Genomic DNA, 11879 nt, shown 5'->3' on the forward strand with positions numbered 1-11879 from the left:
TCTGAGTAATGAGATTGCTGCTGGCACTGAGGAGGGAGGGAGGGAGGGGTCACAAGCCAAGGAATTGGGGCAGCCTCTGGAAAATGGAAAAGGCAAGGACATGGATTCTCCCTCAGAACCTCCAGCAGGAACACAGCCCAGCTGACACCATGATTTCATCCCAATCAAACCCATTTTAGACTTTTCACCAAAAGATACATCTATCTTTTGGCTTTTGAACTCTAAGATAATAAATCTGAGTTGTTTTGACCTGCTGGGCATCTGATAATTTGTTACAACAGCAATCAGTAACTAATATACTAAGGAATGATATGAGGTCTTGCTTAGTTAAAAAAAGAATGGAGGTCCAGTGCAGTGGCTCATGTCTGTAATCCTAGCACTTTGGGAGGGCAAGGCGGGCAGATCACTTGAGGTCGAGAGTTCAAGACCAGCCTGGCTAACACAGCAAAAAAACCTCTCTACTAAAAATACAAAAATTAGCCGGGCATGGTGGTGGGCGCCTGTAATCCCAGCTACTCAGGAGGAAGCTGAGACAGGAGAATGGCTTGAACCCTGGAGGAGGAGGCTACAGTGAGCTGAGATCACGCCATGGCACAGTTGGGCAGAGCGCCCAGACCAGACCATTTACAGTGCCCCCACCCCCTTATCCACAGCTCCACTTTGTGAGGTTTCAGTGACCCATGGCAACTGAGGTCCCAAAATTCCAGAAACAAACCATGTATCAGTTTTAAATTGTACATCATGCTGAGTAGTATGATGAACTCACATGCCACCGTGCCTCAGGTGTGAAGCTTCCCTCTGTCCATCACATGCACATGCTGTGCACATCACCCACCTGCCAGTCACTTAGTTGGCATCTCGGTGGGCACATCCACCTTCCCAGTATCACAGCGCTGTGTTCAAGTAGCCCATCCTTCACTTAATCACGGCCCCAAAGCACAAAAGTAGTGATGCTGGCATAGCGTTATGATTGTTCTCTTTTATTATTAGTTACTGTTCTTAATCTCCTCCTGTGTCTAATTTATAAATTAAGCTTCATCCTAGGTATGCATGTGTAGAGTTCAGTACCATCTGCGGTTTCAGGCACCCAGCGCGGTGTGAGGATAAGTGGTGAGCACTGCATGATTGCATGGCTTTGGGCTGGCACCTCACCTCTCTGTGCCTGGGTTTCTCATCTGTACACTGGAATCAGTGCTTTATTCATCACACAGAGCTGTTGTGAAGGCTAAATTAGTGAATACATGGAAGTATGCAGAACTGTGCCTCGCATGTACATGCACAATGGGAATAAAAATGTCTATTTTTTAATTTGCTTGTGTCTGATTAAAGAAACTCGTGAAGGATACAGAAGACACTAACTAGCCACTTAGTTGCCATCTCGGTGGTCACATTTACCTTCCCAGTATCACACTAATTAGTTAGTAAGACACTCACAACTAGGGCTAGGATGGGGGCATCTTGGTGGGGTGGTGGGGTCTTCACTCCGCCTGCAACACAGGAAACAGTGGCATCCAGGACATTCCAAGCCCCCACGGTTCCTAGAATAAGACCCAAAGTCTACCCAGGGCCATGATGGCACTGCGAGTTTACAGACCGAATGGCTTCTCTGCCCCAACCAGGGTCCCTGGGAGACTGGAAGGAGCCGAGCTCTTCCCCACTCAGGTCTCTCTATTGTCCTCTGTTGGGGCTCTGCCGCTCCTTCTCCAGTTTCAGGCCTCACTCCTCCCACTGCCCCTCTCAGGTGTGCTCCCCAGTGGGGCTTCTCCTTCCGTGGCCTCTGCTCCGTTGCAGCTCCCGTTGCCTGGTTTACTGCCCCCTTTCCTGGGTGACGTGCTCCCTCCCGGAGGCATCAACCACACCTGCCTGTCCCTCACCATGCTGTGCCGAGCACAGACGCCAGCCTGACCAGCACGGAACAGGCCACCAGACCGTAAAATCCATGGCGACAATCACACCACGCATTTCAACGGCCCATTGTAACTTTCCCCAGTGTAACCAGGCCATCTTAGCATGCGTCTGGTGGTGAGGCCAGGGAGGTTTGCAGCCGACACTCTCCACATATCAAGCTGAGGTGCCCATGTCTTGGCGCAGGCTCTGTCGTCCGCCTGTCACACCGTGGTTTATCTTTTCATGTGTCTTTTGGGTTGAGTTCATCAATGCAGAGGCTAAGACTGGTCTGGTCTCCATGGAGTAACTAGCCCTGAGCCTGGACACAGCAGGGATTTGATGAGGCACGCTTGTGGAATGATGAACGAACGGATGAATGAATAGCAGGAGCGAGCTGATTTACAAAGAGTCGCAGAGAGGGGGCCAGGGGAGCTTCCATTCTCTGAACTCATGGAAATGCATGAAATCGCCCAGAGCATCCACAGCCAGAAGTTGAAACTGAAACCTTTTCCCATGAGACCTGCGTTTCCTGGGGCCTCTGGCCATCCTGGCCTCCCGTTCACGCACGCTGCAGGGGAGGCAGCTAGGCAGAGCAAGCCCGAGCCCGATTGCCTGGGCTTATTCCCAGACCCGAGGAGCCGGCTTCCCACACTGTGCTCCAGGATCCCATCAGCTGCCGCAGCATCACAGCCGGGTCCAGCCCCTGCAGCTGAAGTTGCTGGAGGCAGACGCACATTCCTGGGCGTTTGGGTAGTAAGACTTCCCGGCAGAGGGCAGGGAAGGAATCTGGGAGTTGCTGCCTTTCTTACGAGGACACATTCTGAACCAAACCACACAGAAGCTGACCCCCAGGCTGAGGCCCAGCCCTGGTTGGATGGCAGGGGCTGTGGGCACTGTTAGGGTGAGAGGTACGCTCACTGCGGCTGGCTGTGCAGCCACAGTGCCCCCTGCCGTTAGTTCTGAGTGACGCTGTTCACTCTTCCCACCCAAATACTCCCCCAACTGTCCCCAGCCCTAGAGAGCTCAACCTCCAGTCCTTGCTTTGCTCATACTCAGCCCCTTCAGCATTTCAGGAAGGCAGGGATTTGAGCAACTGAATTCAAGGCATTTGGCAGGGGACAGGTTTGCTAAGAAAAGAAAAGAAAAGAAAAGAGAGAAAAGAAAAGAAAGGAAAAGAAAAGAAAGGAAAAGAAAAAAGAAAAGAGAGAAAAGAAAAGAAAGGAAAAGAAAAGAAAAGAAAACGTCAGTTGCAATGCCCCAGACAAAGACAGAGAACAGTTCACGTCACCCTCAGGAATACCCAAGGACACTGAGCATATGTTTAAATGGAATGAGAGGTGGGCGTCAGGAGTTTTACTGCCCGCCCCTGCCATTCCCTGAGAAGGGGCACTGCCTTGTCTTCAGGATCTGTAGTTCTGGATGTCCACAGCGGACTGCATGACCTCCTTCTTAGGCAGACATGGCAGATGTGGCAACACCAGTCAAGACAGGGGCGAGAGCGCCCTCCTCTGGAAGCTTCAGTTCTGAGCCCGGGTGTTTGTCTTGCACTCAGGATATGCTGGTTTCCAGCAAACAGAGAGACCCTTCCCTTCCTGTTGGTGTGAGTGGTCATGGGTGCATCTTCCCAGCGCAGAGAATAAGACCAGACCATGCATAACATGTGTGTGGCAGAGCCCCCGCTGCCATGCATAACACATACGTGGCAGAGCTGCAGCTGCCATGTATAATGTGTGTGATGGAGCCCCAGCCGCTGGGCTGCACCCCACAGTCTTGAGGGACTGGCACTTGCTGCCACAGCTGGAGAGAAGGTGCCATGCCCAGGGCCTCCATCTTGCCTGTGGCCAATGCATCTTCTGCTTTACACTGAGGCTCCCAACCTCCTTTGCACAGGACCCAGCAGTGCCTCTAGATGTGATTGAAAAATTAAGATGATATAAAACACAGTGCAGTAAAACACACCGTCTTATACACTTAAGGCACAAGTGGAATCGCTAGGCAGAAGGAAACCCATCGAGCACCCTCGAGAGGTCTCTCCTTGGGCTTCAACACCAGCTGAGGCAGCTGTTCAGAAGGGGAAGCCCCGAAGGAAAGAAAGGGATGAAGCTGCCGTATCTGAGAGAAACGCATCTAAAAGGTGTGTGCGAATTCTGAGTCTTCTCTTTTTAAACAACTGGCATGGGCTTCAGTGGTTGCACCTTTTTGCTCAGTAATCTGTTCCGTATGGGAGGTGGGGGCCATCTGCAGTGGTCAGCTGAGCCTTGGCTGCCCACAAACCCTGCAGTGGCAGATTCCCTGGGAGAGGAGGGAAGCCATTATCTTGTAAGTCATGCTTTTGCAATACTCACTAAACAGAGATAATTAGACAGATATAAACAAAAGTAAACAGGCCTTGGAGAAGTTTCTGAGATGTCCCAGCAGACATCCATCCTGGCAGAGCTAACAGAAGCAGTTCCTCCTGGCACAGTCCAGCTCTCACCTGGAATTACACTTAAGACCTTTCTTCTTGAGGAGGCTCACTTACAACAACTTACTATTGTATAATTTATAATTCATTGCATGCACATGATTCCCTCCTTAACTCATGGACCCCATTCTCATTTCTTCTCATTGCTCCTGGCTTACTCCCCCCACTCCGTTATTTCTCCTTTTTTACTTTTTTTTTTTTTTTGGGGGTTCAAGTGATTCTTCTGCCTCAGCCTCCCAAGTAGCTGGGATTCCAGGAGCACACCAGCATGCTCAGCTAATTGTTTGTATTTTTAGTAGAGACCACGTTTACTTTGTTGCTCAGACTGGTCTTGAACTCCTGACCTCGTGATCTGCCCGCCTCAGCCTCCCAAAGTGCTGGGATTGCAGGCGTGAGCCACCGCACCCAGCCTCCTTTTTAACTTTCTAATGACCCATTATATTGCACAAAACTGTTAACATCCTCTCATGAGCTGTTCTCAGCACATTCCTGTAATTTGGATCATGAAACAGAGAATCAATCCTTTTTAGAAATTAGAGGATTTAAATCACCTCAAGTCCTTGTGTTCCTCCTACCATTGACAATCGCCTCTAAGAAAGTAACAATCAAACTCCCCAAGCACCACCCAGACTTTGTTAATACGCAACTGGCAACTGTGGCCATTGGTGTGGACCTTCTATTTCCTAGGGAACTGAGGACCTAGGGGACTGGACGAGTAGACGTGTGCCACACTGCCCCCTGCAGGCTGAAAGTGCTACATCTCCCCTTTCTGCTCTCATTGCCCTGCCTCCTAGCAGCTGGTGTTGGCTGGACAGGGCTGTGCACCTAAATCTTTAACAGCTCAAGAAAATGTCTTACTCCATAAAATAAAGGTTAGATTGCAATCACAGGAGGCTCTTCAACTTATTCCCAGGCCTTTAGGGCAGTGAGTGCGGTTGCACAGGCTATAAGCAGAGCTTATTCTAGCGTATGAAACACCTGACAAGCTGCCTCCTATCAGCAGGCATTTGGGGACCTCTTACCATGCCCTCCACACTGCACGAGGCCAGACAGGGGCCTCAACAGCCCGAAGACAGTCCTTCTTCAATGACTCCACAGCCTTCTGCCTACCAAGTGCAGCACACAGACCTGCTTCTACCAGTTGCAGGAGACTGGAAGAGTAACGAGATTTGTTACCCTACGGTCGTCAACCCCAAGCTTTTGTGGGCCATGAATGCTGTCCCATCGTGCATGAAACTCTTATCCTGTTAGACCCTGCCCAGTGTACTGCATCTGATATGGACCACGCCTGTTTCACATGCTGTATCTGAGTGGAGAGAGAAGAGGAATGGGAATTTTGTTTCTTGCCTGCCTGCTCCCTTCCAGGCCGTCCTAACTGGAGACACATTAATTAACTGCCTCTCTTAGAGTGGCCCCATTCTAGGCCTAGTACCCAAATGTGAACACCATGAAGAAGCCTCTTTGGGAACGTGCCCCTTACGTCTTCCAGGATGCGCAAGGTGAAATCTTTCTTCTGTGTGGGGTTCCTTGGAGGGTGCCAAGGTGAGTCCCCTCCTTCCTACCTTGTCAAGCCTGTTAGGAAACCTGAACCCTGGCTACAGCACTGCCTGACAAAAACACGACGGGGCCACAGACAGCAGCCACAAAGGCAGTGCTGCACTTCCTAGGAGCCATCTTATAAAAAAGTAAAAAGAGGCCAGGTGTGGTGTCTCACACCTGTAATCCATCCCAGCACTTTGGGCTGAGACCGGCGGATCATTTGAGGCCAGGAGTTCAAGATCAGCCTGGCCAACATGGTGAAATCCTGTCTTGACTAAAAATACAAAAATTCGCTGGGTGTGGTGGGGTGTGCCTGTAATCCCAGTTACTTGGGAGGCAGAGGTGGGAAAATCGCTTGAACACGGGAGGTGGAGGTTGTTGCAGTGAGCTGAAATTGCACCACTGCACTCCAGCCTGAGAGACAGAGTGAGACTCTATCTCAAAAAAAAAAAAAAAGTAAAAAGAAATGAGTAAAATTAACTTGAATGATGCATTTTATTTAACCGCATATGTTCAAAATACCATAATCCCAATATGTAACAATATAGAAACTATTAATGAGACATTTGACAGTCTTTGTTCTGCACTAAGCCTTTGGAAGCCAGTGTGCACCTCGTCCCAAAAGCACGTTTCCATCAGACCAGCCACATCTCAAATACAAGGTGCCACAAGAGGCTCATGGCCCAGGATCTGGCAGCATAACCATGCTCTGGGCCTGGCTAGGCCACGTTCTCTCTTCCTGACCTAGAAAGACAGCCACTCCACCAAGCAATAACTGGTGCCCAGAAAAATAGTTCAGGATAGAAATGGCCATGAAATTTACCATCATATCCTTCTCCCCATATCTAAATCCTATACCATTGCATGAAGCTCACCTCTGTGCTGAAAAAAGGAATAAATGACTTTAACTCACATCTTCCAGATATTCATTCCAGTGTTCCCTTCTTTCCCAGTATATTACAGTGTGGACCAGCATCCAGAGACCGGAGTTCTAGAACCCACAGTGGGATTAGAGTGAGTTGCTTCCGCCTGGCTGGTTTCAACATCTAGTCGTTGAGCATGTTGGACTAACTCAGTGACATGGTTTGGATCTGTGTCCTGCCCAAATCTCATGTTGAATTGTGATCCCAGTTTTGGAGGTGGGGCCTGGTGGGAGGTGATTGGATCGAGGGGGTGGTTTCCCATGAATGGTTTAGCACCATCCCCAAGTGCTGTTCTTGTGACAGAGTTCTCCTGAGATCTGGTTATTTAAAAGTGTGTGGCACCTGCCCCTGCTCTCTCTTTCTCCTGCCCTGTCGTGTGACATGCAGGGTCCCCTTTGCCTTCTGCCATGATTGTCAGTTTCCTGAGGCCTCCCCAGAAGCTGGGCAGAGGCTGCCATGCTTCCTGTACAGCCTGTGGAACCGTGAGCCCATGAAACCTCTTTTCTTTATACACTGTCCAGTCTCAGGTATTTCTCTATAGCAGCACGAGGATGGACGGACACACTCAGTACTCCCTAGATGTACTCCATGGCTCTTTTTCTTTGGTACATTAGTGGGCGTTAAAGAAAAGATCCTACTGTTGGAACTCTGTCCTGAAAACCTCTGGCTTTGAGGTTTTCGTTTCCTCAAGGACGTCTCAGATCCTGTGATGTGCTGGTATAAATTTCCCTACAGCAGAGAGCTGATACAAGGTGGTCCCCACCTTACTGAACCCGGAGTGTTTTCTCTCAGGGCACCTCTTCTCCATTTTTTTTTGTTTTTTTTTGAGATGGAGTCTCTCACTGTCACCCATGCTGGAGTGCAGTGGCGCGATCTCGGCTCACAGCAAGCTCTGCCTCCCAGGTTCACGCCATTCTTCTGCCTCAGCCTCCCGAGTAGCTGGGACTACAGGCGCCCGCCACCATGCCCGGCTAGTTTTGTGTGTGTGTGTGTTTATTTTTAGTAGAGACGGGATTTCACCATGTTAGCCAGGATGGTCTCGGTCTCCTGACCTCGTGATCCTCCCATCTCGGCCTCCCAAAGTGCTGGGATTACAGACATGAGCCAACCTCTTCCCCTCTTAAAGGACATCGGGTGTCATGGAACACAGGACAGGGACTCTGGACTAGCAGTTCTCCAAGACACGCTGCTCCTCTGACGCCCTATGATCACAGGGCTTTAAAAGTAGGGGGTGACTGGGATCTCCCATCAGACAGAATGCCCAAGTGTGTTAGGCCTCTAGTACTGCCATGACAGAAAATCACACACGTTATAGCTTCAAACGACAAAAAAGTAGTATCTCATCATTCTAGAGGCCAACATCCTAAAATCAGGGTGTTGGCAGGGTTGGTGCCTTCTCAAAGCTCCGAGGGAGAGACCACCCCTAGCCTCTCTCCCCGCTGCTAGTGGTGGCTGGCAGTCCCTGGCATTCTTGGTGTATGGTTGCAGCCTTCCCGTCTCTGCCTGTCTCCTCATGCAGCCGCCTGTCTCGCTGTGTCCTGTCTTCTTATGAGAACACTAGTCTTTGGACGCAAGGCCCATGTGGGTATTCCAGGATGATCTCCCCTCCAGGACTTTAAACAACCGCATCTGCATAGACCCCATTTCCAAAAAGGTCACATTAGGAGGTTCCAGGTAGGACACGAAATTTAGGGGAACACTATTCAATCCATGACAACAGGGAATCCTTCTGTTTGAGAAAAGGCAAAATAGGACAGGCAGGACTGCCCTACCTTTGTCAATTTTGCTGTTTGCAAAAAGGGTCTCTTACACAGTCCTATTCTAGCCTGTTTTCCTGTGTGCTGGAAGAACAAAGGTACTTGCCAAGGCTGCTTTTCAGCCCCGCTGGACCCGTGGTCTCTCCACAACCCATCTTGGTGTGTTGGGAGGAACTACAGGGGTGCAGATGAGGACCTGGGTCTGCTGCAGGCCTGGTGAGCCGACAGTGCAGGGTGTGCCCAAGCTCTCCTCTTTTGCTAATGTCGCCACATTCCGCAGGATGTTGGCAGCAAGTACAGTACTGGCAGGGTAAAAGGGAAGGGCTCCTGGGAACAGAAAGGGCCAGTAGGCTTTTTTATTTTACTTTATCTTTGTTTATTTATTTTTTGAGACTGAGTCTTGCTCTGTCACCTAAGCTGGAGTGCAATGGCACAATCTTGGCTGGCTGCAACCACTGCCTCTGGAGTTCAAGCGATTCCCCTGCCTCAGCCTGCCTAGTAGCTGGGATTACAGGTGCCCACCACCATGCCCGGCTACTTTTTGTATTGTAGTAGAGACGGGGTTTCACCATGTTGGTCAGGCCAGTCTCGAACTCCTGACCTTAGGTGATCTGCCTGTCTTGGCCTCCCAAAGTGCTGGGATTACAGACATGATCCACCACATCTGGCCCCAGTTGGCTGTTTAAAAAGCAGTTCTCGGCCGGGTGCAGTGGTTCACGCCTGTAATCCCTGGCTCCTGAGCTGCCTCACCCCAGTCTCTGCCTCCACCTTCACGTGCCTTTCTCGTGTCTCTGTGTCTGTTGCTTCTCCGGAGTTTTTGGACTTAGTGCCCACCGTACTCAGGTCTGACCTCACCTTGCCTTGATTCCATCTGTAAAGGCTCTACTCCCAAATAAGGTCACCTTCAAGGTACCGGGGCTTAGAACTTGGACGTATCGTTTTGGGGGCCACCATTCAGCGCGCGACAGTGGGGAAGACACCTGCACACAGGGAGAGAGCCAGTGCCTGCCTCGACCCTCAGCACATGGGGCCATTTGCAAAAACCAGAAATGTTCCAGGGAAAGACGAGGAGGAGAGGACACCCTCCCGGGGAATAGCTGTGAAACCTCAAGAACGCAGAGCCCCACACTTCCTTAACTGGAGACAGTGAGAAATCCCCATCCAAAACATCCCAAGAACAAAGCCCGGGGCTGCTGCTGTCTTCTCCCCGTATCTCAGGTCAGGCTTCAGCACGCTTCGAATCCGGGCCAGCCTGCTTTTAACCCCTGCCGGCGGTGGTGTGTGAGGCCTCGGCTCCCTTGGGCTCCTCCCCAAAGTCAACAGGCTCAGGTTACAGGGCCCTTTGTGCCTGCTCCGCTCACCCAGGGCCTGCAGGGCCTGAGGCTGGCCCCCACCCACTGTGCAGGGGCTTTGGACACGCGCCCTGCACACAGCTCCATCCCAGCCCCACTGCCCGCTTGGAGCCTGGCACCTCCAGTCTTTGCCCGCAGGCCTTGGGTGGGCAGCCCGAGCTTGCCTGTAGCCTGGGAAAGGGGCTGAGGAGGGGGAAGAGACTGAATCGGAGCCCTGGGACGTGGGGCGGGTCTGGAAGGTCACCGTAGTGGGAGGTGGAACCACCAGCTTCAGAGTCAGCCTGGAGCCGGGGTCTAACCCAGCTCTGCCTCTTTCTGGGAGTGGCAACTTGTAGCAGCTCAGTTTCCTCATCTGTAAAATGGGATAATGGGAGCAGCCCTCCATAGGGTTGTGGTGGGTTACAAAGAAAACGCAAGGCCTGGCTGTCGACAGATGATGGCTGTAGCTTTTATTACGTTGATGCAAAAATCATTGCAGTTTTTGCCATTGAAAGTAATGGCAAAAACCGCAATGACTTTTGCACCAACTTAACTTTATCCTTGGCCTCACGTTCCTCATTTGCAGATTAAGGAAAATAACCTCCAGACCTGGTCCAAATCCTGCTGCTGCCTCCACTCCCGGGGTGATTATTCTGTGCCTGCTCTGAACTGGCAGGCACAGCTGGTCCTCACTTGTTTGGGACACCCCAGTCCCCAAGGCAGCTGAACCCCTCTCTTCCCTGTTCCTTCAGGGCCAGCCCCTGGCCTGAGTTCAGCCTCCTGGGCTGGGACCTGGCACTGGGCACTGGGCTCAACATGGGGCTGCTGCCATCTGCAAAGTCGTGATGCTTTTTGAGCAAGGGACCCGCATGATTGTGTTGAACTGGGTCCCCTCAAATCATATGGCTCGTCGTGCACTGGCCTAAAGGGATTCTAGATCTTCCCTCACTCAGAAGCCAGGACCATGGTCAGGTGGGAGGAGAAGAGAAAGCAGGAAGGATGCCCCAGCTCCCAGGGAGGGGACTGCAGAGTGGAAAGCAGGGAGCCAGGGATGGAAAGGCTTGAACAGATCCCCTGTGGCACATCAACAGGACAACCGAGATTTCATCCTCCTGGGCGGGATGTGCCTCCCTCAAACCTTGCTACTGGGCACATTACCTGTCGAACATGAAAAAGAAGAAATGAGAAAAAAAAAGAAAAGAAAGAAAGAAAGAAGGAAGGAAGGAAGGAAGGGAGGAGAAAGATGGAAAGAGAGAAAGAAGAAAGAAAGAAGAAAAAGAAAGATGAAAGAAAGAAAGAAAGAAAAGAAAAGAAAAGAAAAGAAAAGAAAAGAAAGGAGGAAAGAAAAGAAAAGAAAGGAGGAAAGAAAGAAAGGAGAGAAAGAAAGAAAAGGCTCAGGCTGGGCGCAGTGGCTTACGCCTGTAATCCCAACACTTTGGGAGGCTGAGGCAGGTGGATCACCTGAGGTCAGGAGTGAAACATGGTGACCAACATGGTGAAACCCTGTCTCTACTAAAAATATAAAAATTAGCTGGGCATGGTGGCACACACCTGTAATCTTGGGAGGCTGAGGCTGAAGAATTGCTTGAACCCAGGAGGCGGAGTTTGCAGTGAGCCAAGATTGTGCCACTGCACTCCAGCCTGGGTGACAGGGAGAGACTCCGACTCAAAAGAAACACACACACACACACACACACACACACACACACACACACACCAGAAAAAGAAAAAAAGAGAAAAGACTCAAACAGGGCAAATTCCAAAACCTGCACTGTTGCTCCAGTTTTTGCACTGGGGGCGCATGAAACAAGCAGCATGGATGGCGTCTTAGGGCGTTTTGGCTCTGGGGGGAGAAGGAGGTTCTTGGAGGGCTGGGATGGGGCCAAGGGAAAGACTCCGAGTTGGAGCTGCGTGGGAGCCTCTCACATTGGGGTGGTTGCTGCAGCCTCTTTGCTGAGTCCTTAAGGGAACTGCCGAG

General features: G+C 50.9%; 1 non-coding gene across 1 annotated transcript; it reads left to right on the forward strand.

The window, feature by feature from the left end:
* The first annotated feature begins 10970 nt into the window (after positions 1-10970).
* On the forward strand, positions 10971-11069 carry LOC123572701 (small nucleolar RNA U13). The gene has a single exon (XR_006697241.2). It is a non-coding gene; the product is annotated as a small nucleolar RNA U13 (small nucleolar RNA).
* Positions 11070-11879: the final 810 nt, after the last annotated feature.

This window comes from Macaca fascicularis, chromosome 3 (genome assembly GCF_037993035.2).
Source record: "Macaca fascicularis isolate 582-1 chromosome 3, T2T-MFA8v1.1".
Taxonomy (NCBI): domain Eukaryota; kingdom Metazoa; phylum Chordata; class Mammalia; order Primates; family Cercopithecidae; genus Macaca; species Macaca fascicularis.